Genomic DNA, 23,781 nt, shown 5'->3' with positions numbered 1-23,781 from the left:
TCTAAGATAAAAATTTTATTAGCTAGCTCGTCTGTGGTAGTTTGAGTGAGAATGGCTTGCATAGGCTTATGCTACCCACTGTGACAGTCATGGATTCATGCTGTAAAATTGTAAGCAAAGTCTGAAGTAAATTCTTTCTTTTCTAAGTTGCTTCAGTCATGGTATCTCTTCATAGCAACAGAACAGTAACTAAGACATAATCTAATTGCATTTTTTTTAAAAAAAAAGGAAGTTGGCTTAAGTGAGATCACTCAAGGGGAAGAAGTCAAATGTAAGTAATTTGTTTTAGAAACAGTATCAGTTAACAATTAAGTGCTGAGTATTTACATCATTATTATTGTTGTTATTATTATTGTATGTGTTGGAACCACATGTGTGAAAGTGTGTTGTAGAATATGATTTGGAGGTGTGTTGCATTTGTTTATGCTGCGGAACATTTGTTTTAATTAGGCAACGATGTGATGCATTCTTTTATGTTGCTTTTGTTTAACTCCGTGAAGCTGTGCTGCTTTGCCTGTCCAAAACACATGATGGACTAATAAAGAGCTGAACGGCCAATAGTGAGGCAGGAGAAAGGATAGGTGGGGCTGGCAGGCAGAGAGGACCAACAGGAGAAATGTGGGAGAAGGAGGAAAAGCAAGAGAACAGGCAAAGTAAGACACTAGGGATCAGCCACCTGGCCATTAAGCCACGCAGCCAGCCACACAGTAAGAGTGAAAGTAAGATTTACAGAAGTAAGAGAAACGTCAAAGTCCAGAGCAAAAGTTAGAGAGATAAGTTAAGAAAAGCTGGCTAGCAACAAGCCAAGCAAAGGTCAGACATTCATAAGCAAGAGTAAGCCTCCGTGTCATGATTTAGGAGCTGAGTGGCAGGCCCACCAAAGAGTAAAGAACAAACAACACACGTGCTCACTCAGGAGGATGGCACTGAAGACCAGAGGTAAATACTGGTATGTATTCTTCAATACCTTCTCCACTTACCACTCCTGGGACTTGCTGTCATGGCTAGACCAGTTTTGCAAGCAAAACCCTGGGATCTGCTTGTCAGTAGCAGCAGCACTGAGGTCACAGGCGTATGCTACCAAGTCTAACCTTTTATGTGGGTTCTGGGGATCTGAACTCATGTCCATTTGCTTGTGCAGCAAGCATTTTTATACACCGGACCAGCTTTCCCGACGATAAATCTAAGGCGTGTGTGGTGGGGAGACCGGGGGGGGGGCATGGAGTTATGAAGGTCATTGACTTTTGGTTGTCAGATTCATGTTATTAAAATATGCATTATGCCACCAGGCTTTTTAGGGCTGAATTCATTTTGTCTTTCAGAGTAGTCATTGAGCAAATGTTTGCTGACAGACTTACAAGATGACTTTTTGTAAGTAGATAATTTTTAACTAGTTATGTTGTAACTAATCAAACACCTCTTGTCTATGGTCATTATATTTCACAAATAATATCTTAGAATATTATGGAAGATGCACCAGCAATAGTAACACTTTGGGAACCTGAAAGATATGTAGACTAAGTGTACGTAAGCTATCATCAAATCTACTCCACTAAGCAGAGTGAGATTCTCTGGGTGAATCCTTGCACTAGGATATGATTGTCAATTTTCTGTCACATCTAGATCTTATATCAGATCAAATATAGCAGTGTCAAAATTAGGTTGACAGCATATCTCCCACTCATTAAAATGCTATTGGAGACACAGTAAAAAGGGGGAAATCTTTATTAACGGAAAATCCTATAAAACTAAAATGGGGGCAAAAGTGAACATGAACCAAAAATTTAGAAGATAAAATATATTCTCTTTCGCATGTTGGTATGTGGAGGCAGGGGGATCTTGAGTTTGAGGAGTACCTTGACTATAGGGTAAGACCATATTCTAAAAGCAAAGCTACTACAAAGGATTCATTAGAGAGGTTATGAACAGAGGACTCAAGGAGCGAGGGCACAGCAGAATGCATGAGATATAAAAGTAAAGTTGAAGAATACTGGGAGTGTAAAGGTTTAAACAGGTATGAAGACAGGAGGACAGAGAGACGAGATGATGGGGGAGGATTAACTGAGACCTTATAAAAACACCCTGGGGAAACTTGCTGTTTTATTTTATTTTATGTCGCTATGATAAAGTAAAAGACCTGACAAAAGCAATTTAAAGGGTAAATGGTTTATTCAGTGTAGACACTGTTGAGTATTTAAAGGGTAAATGGCTCATTCAGTGTAGACACTGTTGAGTATTTAAAAGCTAAATGGTTTATTTCAGTGTAGACACTGTGGAGAATTTAAAGGGTAAATAGTTTATTTCTATGTAGACACTGTCGAGTATTTAAAGGATAAATGGTTTATTTCAGTGTAGACACTGTAGAGTATCACTCATGGGGCTATTATAGCAGCAGAGTCTGAAACAGCTAGTCAGATCCCAGTCAGGAAGAAGGGAGGGTTGGATACTCTCTATCTTCTCCATTTATTCAATCAATCCCAGCCTGAGAATGCTGTCACCCACAGTGATTCCATATCCCACCTAAATGGCATATACATAATTCCCCACAGGCACGCCCACAGGCCTATCTTCCAGGTGATTGTACATGTTGTTCAATTGACAATCAGCACTAACCTTCACAACTGCTATTTTCTGTATCTGTTACAATGCAATTAAAAGTATGGCATGGGTGGATAATGATCCTCCCAGAAGTCAAAGGCTATTAAGTAAAAATCCAACTGCCAGATGTAAAATAACTCCTTACAAAAAGTTCTCGGTAAGAGAAACAGACACCCCATCTTTCAGATTATATATATATATATATATATATATATATATATATATATATATATATATACACACACACACAATAAGACAACTGATGGAGACCTCACAATTTGGGTTGCAGAACATGGAGAACATCCTCCTTTGCTGGATAATGCCAGAAATTGCTATACAGGCTTCTAGAGGAATAAATTCATCATCAGATATAATATCTGAGGATATTATAAACTATAATAACAATCCGCAAGGAAAAGGAGGTTTACATTGGCGGAATAGTGCCTTAACTCTTATGGGGTAAACTGCAGCTCTCAGGCTGGATTTTTCAGTCCACTCAAGAGGAGTTAGCTCAGGCTTGGTAATGTAAACTTGGCCAAGAGCCTATAGTTAGGGATTTCATGGATCTTATAACGGAAACTGATAATTTTTTTTGCATCAAAATAGACATCCTGTCAAACTCCCTTCTACATACATATGCTTTTAGCCATAGGTTAGTGTTGTTCTCAGCCTCATTAGATGAGCTTCTTTTGGAGGGATGGGAAACAGTTATTATAGAAATTCATAACTATTCAGAGTGCTGGAAAATAAGGACTACAGAACATTTGGCCCTGAATGGAGCATCTTTTAGACTCAAGAGATAGAAAGAATGTAACAGCCGTAGGAAAGGGAGGCCTACTGTAAACTGTGACTTCTGGACAATGGTAGCACATAGGAACTTATTGTGGCTATGAGTTACACATAAGGCCTGCATAAGATTGGGCCCACTATCAGTGCAAGATGTGTGGGGAATTGCTTGTGAATCTTCAGCCTTTACTGAATAACTGTAGGAAATGAATGATTTCTGAAGGGGGAAGTGCCATACCAATTGGTTAGTTGTCCATGTTCCCTACTCAGTCTCATGAAAACAGTCACGACAACATTTAGTGGGTCTCTCTCTCTCTCTCTCTCTCTCTCTCTCTCTCTCTCTCTCACACACACACACACACACACACACACAAATACAACATAGGAAAGAGGTTTGTTTAGAATAATCAAGGTTTCAGTTGGAGAGGAAGGGTAACCAAAGAGATAGAGAATGACTATTATCATAAATTCATGTACAAAGTTACTAAGAAATAACAAAGAAAATAACTGGCTCTAAATAAATAAATAAATGTAGACATTTCGTATCTTTCTAAAACAACAACAATGAAAATATTCGCAAAAGTAAACATGACAGAGATTTTTTTCAGAAGAAAAAAACCCCGTGTGAAAACATTGTAATAACTAATGGAGATAAAACCTACATTCAAAATTGTAGAGAAAGGAATATTAATAACATATAAGAAAATTCAGAAAGCAAAACAGAAGAATACTAACAAATCCACCTGTTCATTTTACTGATAGAACCTCCAAGAAGCTCATTACTGTGTAGTACCTGGTACCTTGATGATGAGGTCATGATTGCCAATAGCAGCCATCATTCCAAAATAATAGACTACCAGACACATCAACCCACTACACATAGTCATGTAACCACAACATCAAATCAGAAGCACTTAGAATGTAGTCTAGACTCAAAATCACCACTACTGCAAAGGAAAGAGTTGTGTATGGCTGTAAACTAGGGGACTAACATCTAATAATCAAGACCTCCAGCATCTTTTGTCAATCTTACTCCAGAAATGTCAAAGCAAAGGTGTTTTATCATCTAGAAGACCAGAGGGGTATCCCTTAGGACTGTGAATAGCTTCAACTTCTTGTAGGTTCTGAGTTTAGATAATGTCAAGTGATAAGAGGACTTCATCATGTAGCTGCTCTACAGAAAACCCTGTTAAGCTGTAAATACAAGGAGAATTTCAATAACTTTTCAATGGTTCCTTTAAAAATGTCAATTAGGAGTCATTGATTATTAGAAACTAATTAATTATTAAGCAATAATTAGTCATTAGATAGTAGACCTGGGAAGTACATTGTTCTCAATGATAAACAAAATAACCCCTGCTTTTCATGAAAAGTTGAGAAATTCAGTAGAGATTCCCAAATAAGCAGACATAGAAAAGTGTGGGTGGGGGTGGGGGAGGGGATGACTTGGTAGAAAACTGCTTGTAAGAAGAAATAGTTTCAGGAAAGGAAAAGTAACAAACTTAAAAACCAAACTTTTCAGAATATTTTCAAGAGGCAAGAAAAGTAAAATTCATAAGAACGCAAAACAATAATAAACAAGAGTGGTTTAAATAATAAAAGCAGAACCTAAGATATAAATATTTCAAATCAATAGAATTCCTAGAGAAAAACCAGGGCATGAAACCCAGAACTATTAAGAAAATCCATGCCATTGTTTTAGTAAATATTCATCATTCATTATTCTGGACAGTCAGTGGAAGACTGGCAAGGATGCTCCTGGTTGCTATTACAGTGTGGGATGCTGTCATTTCTCTTACTATAGAGCCCCCAGGAAGATGTTCAAGCTTCTGCTTCTCACAGACATCTAGGAAGGAAAAGAGAAATCCCTTTCACCCATCATTTAATAAATCTCCCTTATTTTCAAAGCAAGGGACACTGCCAGAATAATATTAATTTAAAAAAAAAAGAAAGAAGAAAACCAACCCCCACTAGTGCTCCCCTTAGATAAATAAAGATGAGTGGATTCGGAGGCATTTTATCCTCCATTGTCTCTTCACCGCGATGCTGGAGTTAGTCATTAGTGCTCCCTGTGTGGCTTATCATTAAATGATCAAAGTGTTTGTTTGGGGAGAAATCTGTCACATAGCACAATGATTCCCAAACTGTGAGGCTGGGCATTTAAACGAGACTCCTCTGTGTTCATTTAGTGGGCATTTTGAGTCAAATTTGGACGTTAAGACATAGGCCCAAGTGGGAATATTTTGAAAATCAAATAACATAGAATGGCACCAATATTGGTTTGTGGACTCATATTCAAAGGCAGTAGCAAAACATTTCCAGCATTTGCAGGGGAGGGGCTCCTGAGGTTCCTCCCTTAGCCTTCAGCCATTGGCAAGTGATATCTGCTGGAGGAGGGAGACTCCTTTTCCTTCAAGGATACATCTGTAGTGCTCTAGTAGGTATGCTACACCCAAGCACATACGGGCGTCACTCAGGGGCCTCAGTGAGTTTTTCATGAAGTACAGAGGAGCACATGAAGTCGGGAGTGAAAAGTATGCAGTCCATAGGGAAGACATTGGAAGAGAAGAAATGGAGAGGGGGATTAGATTGGATCAAGACATTATATGCATGTACGAAATTCTCAAACAATCCAGACACATGCCATACTGAAAAACCAACCAAACAAACAAATAAACTAATAAAATCAGAGACAATCAGAAACTTTCAGGTATGGAACAAGTCTAGGTCCCAATGATATAGGTCACATCTTACAAAGGAATTCTTATTTTATAAACAAATTTCATAATTTACTATTAAAATAAAAACTTCATATCTAAGTCTTAAAACAACAACAATAAAAGAACAATAATCTTTTAAAATAAAAAGCTTTCACGTCACAAATGTCTTAGGTTTTAGTTCTTTTAAGTAGAAAATTCAGTATTTTAACCATAAACAAAGGAAATATTATTTTGTATCTATTTTATTTATCTATTTCAGATTTCTCTGTTGCTTTAGGATAGACATGATTTTCTTCATTTGGTTACTGTGAAAGACTCAGTCACCTCATTCACAATACAAAAGAAAAAGCTGAGAATAATTTTGAACAGTCAGTCAGAAGTTCACCAGAAACTTTAGAGTAATGTTCTTGTGGCATTTGAAGAGCCCTTAGGAAATATTCTTTATGATAGCTCGATATTTCTTTTTTTTTTGCCTTGGGAAACAGGGTGCTTTGGAGTCAGCTATGGAGAAGATAATTTGGAGTCTTAAGTAGAAAGTGAAGAGAAGAAGCTGGGGCTGACAGGACCTACTGTAGCTAAGGAATCAGAGTTATGGAAAATTTAAAAGGAACCTGATGTTGTAATGTCCATGTAAAGTTAGCAGATAACACTTTCTCTTTTAACTCTGAAATATCAGTTTAAGAGAAATGGATTTCATGTGATTTTTTTGAGGTCCCTTCAATGGAATTGACACAGAATAAGTAGATTTCCTACAACAACAATTAATAATGGGGGTGGGATGCAGGGCAAAGGAGTTAAGAATTGTTCTGACCAAAAAAACATGAGTACACCTAGGGAGGTGATCTCCACTTTTCTTGGACCCTCAAATGAATCTGAAAAGAAGCGTTCCTGGAAGTGATAGCTACTCCCATTACTGTGACTAAAAGATTTGGGTAGAACCCACCGGGCTCTTGGAGACCAGAAGAGGTGGCAGTAAACCTCCTGAGTGATTCTGATATGTTTTATCCCCTATCTTAGACTTAACAACCAGAAGAGAATCAAGGATTTGAAGTAACAAAATTCAGAGGATATATTCAAAGTACATGAATGTCAACTTACATGGTAGTGATTAAAAATGACAGAGCAGTGAAAATATTGATAAGGATAATATAAATTAAATGAGAAGACATACCTATTTATTCAAGTTATAAGCCATATTCACCTTATTCTAGCAAACAAAAAGGCTGGCAGAGTATTTGGTGTATAACAGTAGTGGGATAATTTAATGCAAAATTTAATAAGAATGTTGATTTGAAGTATTAATATAAACATTTCATTTTAAAAATAGTTTCATGGATAGTATTTATTTCACAAAAGCAACAGCAATGTACATACAAAGCACATCATTAGGTCTTTTTGGGACACAGAGAACTGAATTACAATTTAAAAATCATGTTGTTGAATAGTTTTCTGGGCAAAACTATCTACTAAGTATCAAATACACTAGGCAAGACTTCAATTATAGAAGATTATGTCTCTTTTGTAGCTATATCTAGTATGTCATTCGGTCAACAAAATCAACATTTTACATAGATGCCATCAATTTCCAAACAGAGGCTCAAGTATATGGAGTACGTCGACATTAGATAACTCATTTGCCAATCTCATGGTGCTTAGTTCCCAGGGAAACTCAAAGGAGAGTTTCCTTTGAAAAGAAAACTGCTCTTTTCCTGAACACTGAGCTACAGAAAGGAATAGACATTGAGAAACTAGTCCAGTATCCTTCCAATAAATGCCATCAGAGATAATTCCTATGTGAGCTGACTAAATAGTAGCACACTAAGTCATTTTATCCCATTGGTTATCTGGCTCTGCAGAGCTATCCAATTTTTTTGAGGTCATTTTATAAAGAAAGACTTTTGGTTGATGCTAAAGGCACTTGTCCTTCAGACTTTTGCCTTGCCAGGAACCCTGCCTTCTCTTTAGAGAAGCAACCCTTCACCCTGTCGAATGCTATTCTCTGTAATTCAGCTCGCATGATATATTTCAAAATGTAAGCATGCAGAGCAACAAGCTGTATCAGCGAGCATGTCATTTCAGGTTACATGTTTCCGTTCTTTCTTCCTAAGACTTGGGTTGCTGGAATGCTGACCTCCCAGTTGAGTCAACTGCCATGGGCTATGAGCTGTGAAGAGCAAGGGCAATCACAGCAAAGGAAACTTTGGCTTGCCTAATTTTGCATCCCTGTTTTACTCTGCCCTGACAATTTGATTTATAAAGATTGTTTTTTATGTGGTTTCAACTTCAGGCTTCAATTTAAGGATGGTGTTGTTTGTTTGTTTCCACTTTTAGTCAATTGTCTCTCCAGTAAATAAATGTATAAGATGACAGCTTTTCACCTTTAGCTTTAAACAAGAAGAAAATAGGAAAATCTAAAACAAAACAAAAAAACCTGGAGATTTAGCTATTTTTAAACAGTCTTTACTTGAGTGTCCCATTTTAACACTAGGACTAAGAGCTATGTGACCCTTCCAGCGTTAGGCACTTTTATTTTCTTGTGTGTATTTTATTTTATTTTTTTTTATTTTCTTGCCAGTTTTATCCATTTAGACACTTTATTATTTTGATTTTTCTTTCTCCCTCAAAGGCATTTAGATGAGTTCAAAGAAGCTGAACTTTGATACCACAGTTTCCTTGCATTTTCCTGCTTGAACATTGCTCACTTTCCACAGAAGAACCAAGCTTAAACCAGAAAGACAGCTTAGAACCTAATCCTAGAAACACCATCCTCGTGACAGGTGATCAATGATTGTCACAAACAGCCTGCAGTATCAGTAGAAGTCACACTTGACAATGCCCAGCAGTGTAACTGTCTTCTTTTGCCTTTGTTAATCTTGGTCTCTGATGACCAACTCTTCAATAGTATTTAGCTCAACTCCGGAGACTGCCAGAAGTAGTAAGTATTTGACCAGATTTTCCAGTGTCTTAGGAAGATAAAGCTCCAAGAAGTTTCATCTGCTATGGAGTGAGAGGCCTTCTGACTTACATTATGCGTCAAAGTTGGAAACATCATATGAGCCTTCTCTGTTTTCTTTATCTACCTCAGATGTTAAAACTGACCTTCCATCCTTGGCAGGTAGCATCCCTTGTGGTGGAGAGAAGTTGCCAGAAAGCACACTTGGTTGACTATTGATCTCCCCTGATGTACTACTTATTCTCTGTCCAAGGAGTAGACTATGTTATCAAGATCCATGTACCAGTGGGAGCCGCACTACATAGCATAGACACAGATCTCTTCTATTACATGGTACCATGTTTCTTAAGTCCTGGTCATTTGGCCCTTTCAGATGATTAGTTCCGCTGGCAGGAAAGACTACTTCAACCATTTCCGAATGCTTTCCACCCTCAAATATTGGACTGTCCAGAGACAATGTCCATAATTAAATTAATTCCCATTCTACGGAGAGTAGTATCCCATAAAATCCCCTGATAATCTCAAGACATCATTTTGAAGAGATCAAGCTAATTCTATGATAGCTTAATCTCTTCTCATCCTTTCATTCTTCCCCTATCCTTTTCTTTCCCTTTCACTTCTCCCCTTCCTGTCTCACCCCCATTTCACTTGTACTTTTTTCCCTTCATCTCCACACTCTCTCCATGCCCCCATTCTCCCTCCGTTTCCTCTCCCTCTCCATTTTCTTCACCTCCACTATCTTTAATAAACACACACACATACACACACACACGATTACTATTAATACTTTAGACTGTCTCTTTGTTACTACTTTTGAAAGGACTTGTAAAGTTGGTTTTGCTACCTAGACTTTTGTAAAGCATACAGGGAACTAGAGATATGTACACAAATTGTCAGGCAGGTGTTTACAGGCAAGATGGCTTGGTGTGTGTGGTAATATTGGTTTTATAGGTTAAGTATTAAAGTAAAAGCTTGCCAATGTAGAGAATTTTACTTTGATTGCAGGTTTCATTCTCTTTGCTTCTCTCCTTTAACTTTGAGCCCTGATACAACAGGCACAAAGAGAACAGGTCAATATGAGTTTTCAGATCTGGAATGAGTGCAGAGGTCTGTTTCTGTAAATTAGGCTAAATGATTCTTATCACCAGCCAAATTGATAATCTCTGCAGCAGAGACTGGTGGGAATTCCCCAGTGGTAACCTACAAAAGTGAATGTGTCCCAGCATGGAGGCAAAGACCTTGTTCATTCCAAGAGAACATGAGTTCAGTTATTAGCTCAGATTTTGGTGCTGCTTCCTGGAGACCCCAAAATTATTGCCTAAATAAATAAATCAGTGAACTCAGAGGACAGAAAGCACTGCTCAGATCTAAGTTGCAATTTATACACGTTTTTCATATAACCACTGAAAATAAAATATATAGTTACTCTTGAATAGCAAAATTCAGCCAGTGATGTAAAATGATCAGCCCAAGTATTGTTTGCATGTTTGAAGCCATTATAAAATTCTACTTATAAACTACAGCTGCAATTACTAAAATACACATGGCATAGTATTAGTTTTCTGACTATAGTGAATTCTGTAATATTGGAGTATTCATTTTAGTAATTATTAAACATTTATTTAGAACGGATGTTTGAACTATACCTAAGATTTAAATGAATACTTTTAAACTAATCAATGATTAATCAATTTAATATTTTAATATCTTAGAAATAAATTAATGACTGATTTCATGTCTCAATGGTTCATGAATGTATAAAATTAAACATCTCGTGAGATCTGTTTATAAAATAAATAGATATTATATTAATATTATTTGTGAGAATAATATATAGCTGCCATCTCCAGGAATGGAGTCTTTATGAGCATTAGATAAACATACACAATACAGAATGATGTATTTTATCATTTTCCTATAACATCTTTTCCTGTGTCCTCTGTAGAAGTTTGCATTTTTAAAATAGACGAAGGTTCTCAAATATTTATAATAGAACATTACTCTCTTTAAAAGTATAAGTTCCTTAAAGACATTGTTAATATAAGCTACAGCTATTATTACATATCACAAGGATCTAAAATTGAGTTATTTTAATAATATGTAAGTACCAATTCATTTAAAGGCAACAATAATAAACACATTGGCTATTAACATGTTTTTTCAACAAAAACAACTAGTTTTCGAAACAATTCTCTGATGAAGAATTGGCTGGCAGTTTTGCAAATGCCTTCTGTGTCTGTCTTAAAAGAAAAGAAAACAGCTCTTCTGAGCTGAAATCTTCAGCTAGCCTACTGTGACAATACATCCTAGAGTCTCTTCAGGATCTCACCGTACAACCAGATGCCACGTGCATAAAAATGATAAGGCACGGCTTACAAACACTATGAAAACTGTGGATCTGAGAAGCTCAGCAGCCTCCACCCCTCCTTAGATTGCCCTTGAGAGTCATCCATGTGCCTGTCAGGTTGTGAGAATTGCAAATTGTTGAGTGAACACAATGGTAAGTTGGTACTCTTGAAAAGTACACAATGGAAAGTGATAGGTAGGTAGAAAATATGAAAGTTCTCTCTCTGTTGTTATAACTTTCTCTGGTGTTTTTCTGTTGTCTATCTTCCCTTTGGGAAGGTGATGACAGCCTTTTGCTCTTTCTTTCCTTCTTTCTTTCTTTCTTTCTTTCTTTCTTTCTTTCTTTCTTTCTTCCTTCCTTCCTTCCTTCCTTCCTTTCTTTTCTTCTTTCTTTCTTTCTTTTGAGGAGTCACTAACAGATATTTATTTACTTTTATTGAGCTATATATTTTTCTCTGCTCCCCTCTCTTCTACCTCCTTTCCTTCTACCCTTTCCCATGATCTCCATGTTACCATTTTACTCAGGAAATCTTGTCTTTTTTTACTTCCCATGTAGATTAGATCCATGTACATCTTTCTTGGGGTCCCCTTTGTTGTCTAGGTTCCCTGGGATTGTGGATTGTAGGCCGATTTTTTCTTTGCTTTTGTATAAAAGCTACTTATGAGTGAGCACATATTTGTCTTTCTTAGTCTGGATCACTACACTCAATATGATGTTTTCTAGATCCATCCATTAGCCTGAAAATTTCAAGATATCATTATATTTTTCTGCTATCTAGTACTCCGTTGTGTAAATGTACCACATCTTCTTCAGGATAGCCAAAACAATTCTGTACAATAAAGGAACTTCTGGAGGCATCACAATCCCTGACTTCAAACTCTACTACAGAGCAATAGCCTTTATTAATCCAGTTGACTTGCTTTGCTGCATTCTGCTCAGATACGTCCCTGGAACCACCAACCTGACATCAATCAAAATTGGATTGGTTCATGGGCAAAATACAGCTAGGTAGAGTTCTTCCATTATAATTCTTATAACTCAGCTCTTTTCTCTGTTAAAGGCCATACTAAGCTGTCAGAAGAGGACAAAGATGTCAGTCCATAATGACAGACAGAAGAAAGAGATGGAGTCTGGCACATTTTCTTTCGTGACTTATTCCATTTCCTAAGCGCTCCAAAATACAACTCAAATGAATCCTCCCCATTCCTGTAACTTATCAGGCCTATACCACCATCAAATGACTCTCTACAAGCTTCTAAAGCTACTATACAAAAATTTCCACACTGCCCTCAAGCAACAGCTCCAAGAACCTGTCCCTAGATGACCAGGGAGCAGGCACAGGCTGGTATGGAAAGAAATCGAACCTGAGTCTCAAACTTCAAGCCCAGCTAATCCTTTAGGAGACAATGACGACTGTTCTCTACTCTCATAAGCAAGTCATCCAGTAAAACAATCTCCAGTCCTAAACTGCCTGGTGCCACTTTAGAATACAGACATTTCCTATTGTCCCCTGCCCAAACTGTAGCTGCCCAGGATATAAACACGTTATCAGCAATAACTAAATAGCTAAGTACAAAAGTCACTAACTTTTCTTCATTGTTTAAATAGTTCAAAATGGGAATCAACATGTGTAAAAAGAAGGACTGGTCAATTCATGAATTGTTTAAGTAGATTTTTTTTTACTTGATAGTTCTTACTATTTGATAAATGACAAAGAAGTCAAGGGAAAGATTTCTTCTGCTTTCATCGAAGGATTTTCACTAGCTGCCAAAAGCTGGGAATTAGGACATACAATGATTACTTTACTGTTAGTTTGTCTTCTGCATATGGATACCAATGTGAGGCATATAACCTAAATTAATAAATTAGTTTTATATTGTGGTTGAATAATTTCCTTAATTGTTTTTGAAGATTACAACTGAGATTGTGTGGGAGATATATTATACATAGAAATAGTAGAAAAATTTTACATAATTGCCTATTTAACATTTTTATCCATATAAAATCATCTTTGTTAATAATTTTATAATGAGATCATCTCTTTCATCTCATCAGTTGTCGCTGAGGAACTTTTCAAAATAAAAGAACTTGCTCAAGCCTAACAGGGGAATGATTTCCCTGAAATCTGTTGATATTTAAAATTTTCTCAAGCTAAATATATATTTTATTTAACTCATTATTAAATCTTGATCTCTTTCAGCTATTGCATATCTTTTCCTGTTTAATTCGTTACATTATTTCTACATTATTTTATGCAGGTTGAAAACTCTGCTACATGACCTATGACTTAGATTTGGTACTTTCTTTCCCTGGAAAACACATCTGACAACAAAGCTGAGTTGTGAAGGTCATCATCATAAAACAGCCTGGAGGAAATCTGCAGTCTACAGTCATTAGGAAGCCCTCCCTGGAAACCCTTCACTAAGAGTAAGAAGATAGAGGCTTCTGGGGATTAGAGAGCATTATTTATCCCAAATGTGGTTGGGAATGAAAGCGTTCAGTACCCTGTCCTTCCCTCCACTCTACCATGCAGACGCCTGCTCCATTTCCAGAAGGCATCAGGGCTCCCATTTCTTTATGTGTTTACCACCTAAGGGAAGACACACCAATGGACACAGATCGTTATCAGAAGAACGTCTGCCAACCACAGGTCTTAAAAGGCTATCAGGGCATTTTCCTTCGCAGCCTTCTCTCTTCCAGTGTCCTCCCTGAATATTGGCCAATTAACTTCAGCCAATTGCTTCCTGTCCCCAAACTTAGCATTTGATCTGTGGTGGGCCTTAACTTAGTATGTGGTTAATACATTTTCAAATGAGTCTTCTGTGAATATTTTAATAGGACTGAGGATGTAATCTGTGTGCTCTCCCTCACTTCTTCCACTCAGGGCAGACAAGAGGCTTCCCAAGACTCTCAACTCATTGGTTCAGGGGCCCTTGAGATTCATTAAAGAGCTAATGACACATAAAAGCTCAGGATTCATAGTTTCCTAGCCCTCTGTGGCCTTCTATGTGTGGATGCAGCGTCCACCACTACAGCATCCACTTTCAAATTTTTTATCTTCATTAATTGAAATAGGAAATGGATTTAAAATCTGAGGATGAAAAGTCTCGAATGCTATTGATACTATTAGTTAGCAGGGGAATGGATAACATTAATACATCTAATTGATACCTAAGGAGATCTTTTCCCACTTGATCAATTACGAAATACTGTTAATATTGTTCCAGGAGGCACTGTGTTTGTATAAGAACTTCATTATAAAGCCATTATTCTATTTTTTCTTCCCAGGAGGAGATGGGAAAATGAAAGAACCATCAAGTAGCTCCATTGTCTCTGTGGATGTGAGTGCAGGCTACAATGATTCATCTATGTTATAGCTCCTTTTACAAGATAGGAACTTCAAAGCTCTTACCAAATTTCTGCCATTCACCTAGATTTATAACTAACTTTAGTTCTGTGGAAAGACAACACAATTGCTAGAAAAATAGCTTTAAAATAACCTATGGGCAAGTCGGGTCTTTGTGAGATCCGGAAAACAAATACAGTAGATTTACAAGTTCGTTATAAAGACAACAATGTGAGAACATGCCATGCTAAAAGAAGGCTTCTTCAGGTATTTTGTATATGTCTTTTATTTTTAATTAAAGGTCATTGCTTGCTAATGATGCGGAGGAGAGGTGTTAGAATACTGAGCTCTCAAAGATAGTGATCAAAGTCTTTTCACTCCGCTTTGTTTTAATATTATTATTAAGCTGCTAATTTGGTGGAGGTGATCATTAGCGTTTTAATGCGAAGCAAAAGCTTCAGGACAAGAACTTCTGGTTGAAGATCAAGATGAGAGAAACTGGTTCAGTTATGGCCTTAATAATTGTAACCGTGGGGAGCCTGGCAGAGCCCGTTTTATGAATTAATATAATATACAATCCACCAGGTACAAATGGAGAGGACAAACAAAGGAGAATTGCAAGCAGCGGCTATACTGGGACTGTGTGGCTGTGAGGGAGTTGCTTGACAAATGTAGGTTGATTCAAAGTGGGCACCAGTACAGTACCGCAGATTCCTTTTCCAACAGGAGACTGCAGAGCTGAGGGCCAAATGGGTAGGGAATTCAACCCAGAAGAATAAAACTGGGAAAGACCTTTTGGAATGCAACTAATTTTACATACTCCATTATCCTATAATGTTCCTTGTGGGATTTTCTTTTCTTTAAGTGGATTAAATCAAACACAGAGTTGTTGTTTTTGTGTGTTCTGCTCCTGAGATATAACAACTCTTAGACAGAAGTTATAAACAATTTGGTCTAGGGTCTGTTACCTATCTACCGAGGAAATAATATGCCACTAACCTTTTCTGATTAGCAACATGTATCATTTTATCCTGGAGCAAACTATAAGTGGGAAAATTCAGGTTTGAAAATGTCCATTCAATTCACTGCAGACAAAACAAGTGTGTGTGTGTGTGTGTGTGTGTGTGTGTGTGTGTGTGTGTGTGTGTGTGCCTTATCTCTACAATCTGTGGATGGCTTGTTTTTACCTCTGCCCTGATGCTTGCACTTTGATTCTATCTTTGAACATTTATTTTGCATGTTGCCACCAAGTGTCATTTTCTGGTCAGTTTGGACATTTTCCCTTCATCTCATATGGCAATGACTAAGTGAGTCTCTTAAACAAGAATTGATAATTTCTATGGAAAAGTTAAAAGTTTTGAGTTTTCCTGTAACAAGGGAGAAAAAAACAAAATTTAAAACATTAGATATTTCTAATAGTATTACTACATACACACATGTATATCAAAGCACACAGATTCATATAGATAAATACTATTATATATCCATGAATAGTCACTCTTCTGTAACTGTATGTCTTAATGGGATTTTGGTGGTTTCTGCAGCACCAATCACTAAATGTTTGTGACTGGCATCAAAATGCATCTCCAATGCATATGGACACAAGTACAGGAAGCTCCTATCTCACATACTTGTTTGTCAATTTCTAACTTTCACTTTGATGCATTCCTGGAAACTCATAAGTTCTTGTCATCTTAACTGAGGATTCCCGGTGATGCTCTGTTCTCCCCAGTTCAGGGATAGGCACAACCATCCATCCATTTTCTCCCCAATCATAATATTTAAAAGCCCTCCCCCTCTCTTTCTGATAGCCAATCCTTTTCTATTTTTTCTTTGTCATTGAACATTGACATTGACTATATTCTTTAATTTGACTCCATCTGTCTCTACTCCACCAACCTAGGACAAGCTACCATGATTTACTATGCAGAGACTCTGATAGAGTGCCACATAGGCCCCTGTGTTTCTACCTTTTTTTCTAACTCTTCTCTCCTTCAGCAGAGGGACTTAATCAGCTTAGAATCCTTCAGTGACCTCTAATTGTGCATCAATGATAAAGCTGAAACTAACAGTAGACTCCAAAGGTCTTGACAATCTAAGGAATGCCACCACTTCAATATTTACTCATGGATATTTATCTTAGTACTTACATCTACCCAACATTATTTTATTTACATTAGGTAATTACCCTGTATAAGTTCCCCAATTTTCACAGAAACTAAATGTGAATGTGTGATACATTTCTGAACCATAAGGCTGGTAGAGATCACTAAACAGGTTTTGTTTTTATTTCTTGTCCCTTTCTTCTCTTCATCCTTGTTTATTTAAGTAGGTTCAACTTGCACATGGACCTTTTCCTTTTGCATGTCGTTCCTGGCATGTAGCAAAAAACTAAAGCCTGAAAGTAAAACAGCCACCTGCTGGCCACAAAAACAGAAGCAATAGGAAATGAGCTACATTTGAAAAATAGTGAGCAGAAAGAGGGCAAAGACTCATGTCTTTGACAAGTTTTATCCTGGGACTAAAATTAATTAGGAGACAGAAAGAGAAACAGAAAGAGAGAGAGAGAGAGAGAGAGAGAGAGAGAGAGAGAGAGAGAGAGAGAGCAAACAATTCATGTACACACAAAATGTTAGTTTTTAATCCTCTATGTCCACTCTTCCAGTACATAGAACTAAATACAAACTTCAGTGCTTATAAAAGGGCATAATACTATTTCTGGGTAGAATTTATTATCCAGATAGGTGGATGATTTTCCTTCCTGGAGCCAGGCATACCTTGAAGCAGTCTGACAGCAACCACATGTATGCCTTCTATGGTTTTGAAAGACACAAACAGGGGCAGCCTTTGTCCTCCCTGCAGAGTTCTCTGATAGATCAGACTGATTAGAAATGGCTAGAAAAGTGCAACACTGTCTTCCTTTCCGGTGCTTCTGATAACTCTAGATCGGTTCCTAACAGGGCAGTCAGAGTCACTGCCAGTCCCCGTCTGCCTAACTCTACTGCTAATTCCCTATGATTCACGTTGTGTTGTTTCTTGAGTGTTCCAGTCTCTTAGCAGCAAAATGTGGAAGGTAGAAGAACAATAGAATTCTGGGTATTTTACAAAATAATCCCCGTGGAACAGAATGACTTTGCCAGTCTGGGCTACTTTGCTCTCTGAATGGTCTGTGGAAGAGGTGAGTTTCCCATTGTGGTCTCAGTTTCTTCTGAGAAACTGACACAGCAGTGTCTTCTCTATTGGGTGGGGTAAAGCATGATTTTTTTTGCCTTTGTTCTTCCTGTTTATCAATCCAACAGATGCAAGAAGAAAGACCACTGACTTAAATCATGGCCAAATTAATTGAAGCAAGCATTATTCACGTACAAGGTTTGACCCCACAAAGCAAGGTTCAAGAGATCAACAATAGACAAGGGGAAGATAATAGTTTGTATAGCTCAGGAGTAGGGTTTTTTCCAAATAGGCAATTTGGCAAACAAATAGGTGAGGCAACAGAAGCAGAACATAAGCATAAGAAGTTGGTCAAAACAGCCTTGTGAAACAAAGGTATGGTTACAAAGTGGTCATAACAAGGTGGTCAGAATAATGTGGTCATAACAAAGTAGCCATAACAACAGGTGGTCATAACAACCTTTAGGGACAAAGGCATGGTTGCTCTTTCCTGGAATAGGCAGCACGGAACTATTTGTAGTTAAGGTTACAGGTGGGGCATAGCTCAATTCCTGAGGAACAGATTTAAACATAAACAGGAATGAGTATACTTTGTCTTTACTGTAAGCTGACTTTCTTTTTAAAAAAATTGAGAATAGACTCTTCTCTTATACACTGTATCCTGACCACACTTTCTTCTCTCTCCACTCCTCCCAGATTCTGCCAATCTCCCCTCTGCCCCAGATACTCTCTTTCTCTTCAGAAAAGAGCAGGCCTCCAAAAGACAACAATCAAACATGACAAAATAGGATACAATAAGACAAGGCAAAAGCCCTCATATCAAAGCTGAACAAGGTAACACAATAGGAGGACAAGAGTCCCAAGAGCCGGCAAAAGAGTCAGAGACATACTTATTCCCACCATTAGGAGTCCCACAAGAAGACTACACTAACAACCATAACACATATGCAGAGGACAGTGTACAGACCATTCCAGGGTCTGTGTTTACCTCTTCAAACCCAATATTAAGCAGATTCGTTTATTATGGGTTTTCATGAATGTTTTGTTTGAAAGTTCAGAAAAATGGAATTAGTTGGGTATTATTGGATCAATAATATGTTGAGCCTTTGAAAATAGTATTCAATGTCATTTTGTCAATATTTGGCATGAGGTCTGAATTTGAGATGTTTTTCAATCAAGTAGGTGCTTTATACTATAAAACTTTAGATTTTTACTGAATAACAGTAAGAAAGATAGAAAGTTTATGAAGACAGAAAGAACACCAAGGCTTTGAATAATGAATAATTATATATTTTAAAAGGTGAATACTTGTTGTCAGAGTTCAGACAAAAGAAAGCCTGACATAAAACTGAGCATAGGAGGTTAAGTTTTAATTGAGTCTTAGAGTAAATTTAGAAGGTATAAACTCAGTGCTACTCCTGATTCTCACTCTTTCCCTCCTGGGTTAATGTAAGAAACACCCCTCAGGAAACCCAGCTTCGCTATTAGATATTCTTAGAGTTACATTTTACCACCATCGTCAGTTTGCTGCTGTTAAGGGTTAAGAAAATTTTTTGTTGTACAACACCATTCCAAGCACACAGTGGATGCTTCCGATTGTTAAACATTTATATTAGTGTAATGCAAGAGCTAACCATGAGTCAGACCAAAAGAGAGAATCCAACAAGCATCATTAAAACAACAGCATATTTCAAAGAGCTGAGTAAGAAGCCAAGCTGAAATCAAGGAGAACCTGAATAAACACTCAGGTTGGTTTTAATCAGAATAGGTCAGAACATGGAAGGACATTCACAACCTCTTACTGAAAGGACATGCTAAAATGGCAGGATGGCTAGTTTAATCAACATGGTGACTTAATAAAAAGCTAAGTTACTATACAAACATCCATAGTCTCTTTGTACATATCATATCATTTCATCTTTATTTCTCTGTAGATGACAGGTATCTTTACTTTTCTATTTTGTTTTGGTTTTGAGATAGGGGTTCTTTGTGTATCTCTGGCTGTACTAAAACTCATCTGTAGACCAGGCTTGCCTCAAACTCACAGAGATCCTCCTGCCTCTGCCTCCCAAGTGCTGGAATTAAAGGTGTGTACCACCACCTCCTTAGTGCTTACTAAGAGCACTGAAAGAACCTGTCATGAGTCCACACTAATGTGATCAATAGCAGGCAGAGCCTGGATTTGTCCCCAAGTCTGGCCAGCATTACCCCAGATTCATAATCAAGGGACTCATATTTACTGCATGGAATGAAAAAACACATTGCAAGGACTATCATGGAGATCTGTGAGGATGTGAAACACATGTGACTTTATAATCCCTAAAGTGTCTTAGTTCTCACTGACTGAAATGTGACTGGTTCAAACTTTGAACTTGGACTTTGTACTATACTGAAAGGGACACTGACGGCTGACAACTCTGACAGAACCAAGAAGGGCCAATTCTTAGCCAACTAAATCTCTGACTTTTTTTTATTGATGATTTATGGCCATGGGCACAATCATTTCTATCACCAAGAATCAGCAAAAGATGAAGGTTCATGAAATTTTATCTATGTAAATGACCTGTCCAATGTATGAAAAATCTTTGCCTTCGTCTTTCAAAGACTGATTCCTACATAGAACCAGGAACTTGAGTAGGTTATACCCAAGAGATCTGTTTGTATTGATTTGACTAATTGTGGAATTTCACATGCCCTCACTGGGCAAGTCAAAGTTGGACTGGAGACATTACCATTAGAATTGGTGGCTCAAATGCCCACTAGGAAGCATCATCACTGGGGGTCCTCTTGTAAGCTTGAGGGGCACTGGGTCATTTAGATGGGACAGGAGCGGCTTAGCTTCTTGACTGTTCTTTGGGGAACCAGCTTATGACAGAAGAATTCTAAATACAAATACCAATTTTCATAGGGCAGCGGCAATGTTAAAATGTCAGTGCAATTAAAAAGATAGAAGGAAGAAGAGTGAAACGGAGCTGCCGCAAGCAGGATCCCAACTGTAAACCCAGGTGCCCTGCGAGGCCTCCAATCTGTGCTCCCGAGGAGAGCTTTCCCCTCGTGTGACACTACTGTTCTGTTTCTATAAAGGCTTCTATTGGATAAAACACCGGCTGCTGGAGAAGTTTTAGGTCTGAGGAGCTAAGTTGAGACTGTATCTGTCGAGTCCGTGTTCCTGTGTGTTTCCACTTCTTTGGGGCTTTCACATGCTCCTGAAGAGGAGATAAAATTTCACACAAAGTTTCAAAAACTTCAAGTTAAGACTAATTAGTCAAAAATGCATGATAAAGGGCAAGGGATTAGATTACTACTCAAAACTAAGCTGGCTTAATTTGGGATAAGATCCGGTGCATCTCGTCTCGTGCCTCGCTGCTTCTGAGGGCCTGTTGTGCGCCTTCTGATAAGTGTTCTGAGTCGCCACATGTTGTTCTGACTTCCAAAGCAGCCTCCCATCATTTCAGAATGATTTCTTACAAAGCATGTGACAGTTGAGCCACAGATAACCCAGAGTAAACAGAGTATTTATAACTCGCTGACAAGAGAACACCATTCCCTTACACAACACAGTTACGCTTTTAGTGTTGTCTAAGAGGCAGCAAGATGTTTGTTAATTTACAGTGGAAGAGTCTAAAATTGAAATTAAACCCAAAGGAGAAAAATCTGAGTAAGAAAATTCATCTTTAGCTATAAAGAAAGATTGTTTTTACACTGTCACTGAAATGTGGTAGAGACTACATTTCCAAATTTATGAGGAGCAACTGTCAGCGTCTGAGTTCCCATGTGTAAAGACAATTGGCACACTCCGACATTCTGCATGGTGTCCTCACATGGGAAAAGGCTGCCAGTCAATGGCTGCAAGGGACTCAATGTGGCATTCAGGACTAAGCAGGTCATATGACTTCCAAGGAAGCATCACACCTTCCAGCTAAGCATGTACATTTAAAAATGCTAAGAAAAAAAAAAAAGATTAAAAAAAATCCAAACCCACTTCACCCGAATACAAATATCTGAGGACTCAATTGTGTCAGCAGATAGGCCACCTGTGTGTAATCTATCAACCTCAACGAAAGCACTTGATAGGCTGAAAGTCAGGGTAGACTGTGATGAGAACAATCTCTAGAAAGTCTATACACTGTAGCTGAAAAGCAGTTTTCAGACTTCTAGGTACAGGATGGTGATCTTTGGGAAGCATAGGTCATCCACGACTGGCCCCAACTAAAGAGGTGGAAGACTTGGCATGGGAAAGGGCACATCCAGAATCTAATGCACATTTCTTCATCCATTCTCGTAGATAGACAGCTATTTATTTATACCATACAGGAGAAACAAAATCTTATAAGGACTCAATAGTGCCGCCTGGTGCATGATCAGGTGATTAAGATCAGAAAACTACTTCTCCTTGGGCAGAGCTGTTAACAGTGTAGTTCATCTTAATACCCTACTGACACTAACACTGTATCTTGGCTCTAGCATGTCTAAGCAATTCAATAAATTTCTCATATAAATGTTCCTTTTCCTTCCTTACTTCTGGGTGGACTACGCCTCAAGATAGTTCTTCAGTGACTCACCCTGTGGTCCTGGCGTTCCTTCGTGGATAATGTCACTTTTGATTTAGTGTAAGCACAAGATTGGTGGCACATTTTAAAGGCGATAGTGGTTTGTTCGTCTTACCTAGACAGGAAAACGCTAATGGTAGGGGCTGCTCTGATAGGCTTATCAATTAGATCGAGTTCAAGCTGCAATCAATCCCACATGACTTCATAAATCATGAGGACCTGTAGGATAAAGTTCCACAAATCCTCGAAGCAAAGAACCAAGTGAAAATTTTAGAAGGCCAGAACATGACAGCTTTGCTTCCTCTGTAAACGTCTAAATTAGGTCTGTGTTCAGTTTGTAATGAAATCAAGAACGAAGATGAGATAAACAAATATATTAATATTTTATTTTTAGCCATAAAGTATTATTTTAACACCAATTCAATTCATCATTAATTTTATCAGTACAAAGGAAGAGTCAAACTCAACAGTGAGTAGACGAGGACTGACACCCTTAACCAGATAAGACCAACAGCAGCTTCATCTGCTGTCAACATCCTCCTCCATTAACCTGTGTGCATCCAGCAAATAGGGTGCAGAAGAGGTGTCCAACTATACACACAGGAGTTTAAAATCATGTGGAAATACACAATTCTAAGCATGTTTTAAAAAGAAACATAACTTTCTTTGTGATCTACCACCACAGAAAGACATCCTACAGGAAGTGAAAATAAAGAATATTTCTTGGTTCCCTGGCCATTTTCAAGCATTGTGCATGTGTGTCAAAATGGAAGCCGGTGAGCCTAGCAACAGCACCAAGAGTTGAGGCAGCGCTGCTGCCATGGAATGGGCAGGCTGAGCCCTGATCCACGAGGATTAGGAGTTAACCTCACTCAAAGGGTAGGTAACCTTCCAGGAGTCAGAAGCACTCTCTGCTCTGTAGCCCTGCTTCCAAAGCAATTCTGACATTTCTAGAAAGTGCCAAGACACGTTTGTTGAAGAAGTCCATGAACAAATGGACGTGTGAATGGGAGCAGCTGTCCTGTTCTGCTTTCTGTTTGGGGGCACTCAAAGGATACATAGGTGGAGATGACCTAGTGATCACTGAATGAAAAGAAAAGTATGCATGTGTAGAGTATAGGTTTCAGTTGTAGACAAGAACTTCAAGAATGTCACATTATTACTATGTGTAAGTGTTTCTCTCTGGGTGTCTCCCTCCCGCTTTTAATAGCGTAGAAGTTAAGGCTACTACATCAGGAGTTTAAATGTCTTTCTTGTCTATTTGGTCATGTGCTATTGGCATTAACACTGTCAATAATTCATGGTGAAAG

The 23,781-nt window shown here is 38.0% G+C and overlaps 1 protein-coding gene and 1 long non-coding RNA gene across 4 annotated transcripts in view; one reads left to right on the top strand and one right to left on the bottom strand.

Moving 5' to 3' along the window:
- The window catches only part of Arhgap15 (Rho GTPase activating protein 15), a 597,306-nt gene that overhangs the window by 535,979 nt on the left and 37,546 nt on the right, over positions 1 to 23,781 (bottom strand). The gene's annotated exons all lie outside the window — the stretch shown is intronic.
- Positions 647 to 15,875, top strand: LOC125395110 (uncharacterized). Its single transcript, XR_007230444.3, has 4 exons — positions 647 to 949; positions 1,323 to 1,371; positions 13,663 to 13,831; positions 14,693 to 15,875. It is a non-coding gene; the product is annotated as an uncharacterized LOC125395110 (long non-coding RNA).

Source organism: Myodes glareolus, chromosome 21, assembly GCF_982192425.1.
Source record: "Myodes glareolus chromosome 21, mMyoGla1.1, whole genome shotgun sequence".
NCBI classification, from domain to species: Eukaryota; Metazoa; Chordata; class Mammalia; order Rodentia; family Cricetidae; genus Myodes; species Myodes glareolus.
Note: the sequence above shows the minus strand (reverse complement) of the source record. Positions and strands in the feature narration are given on the sequence as shown.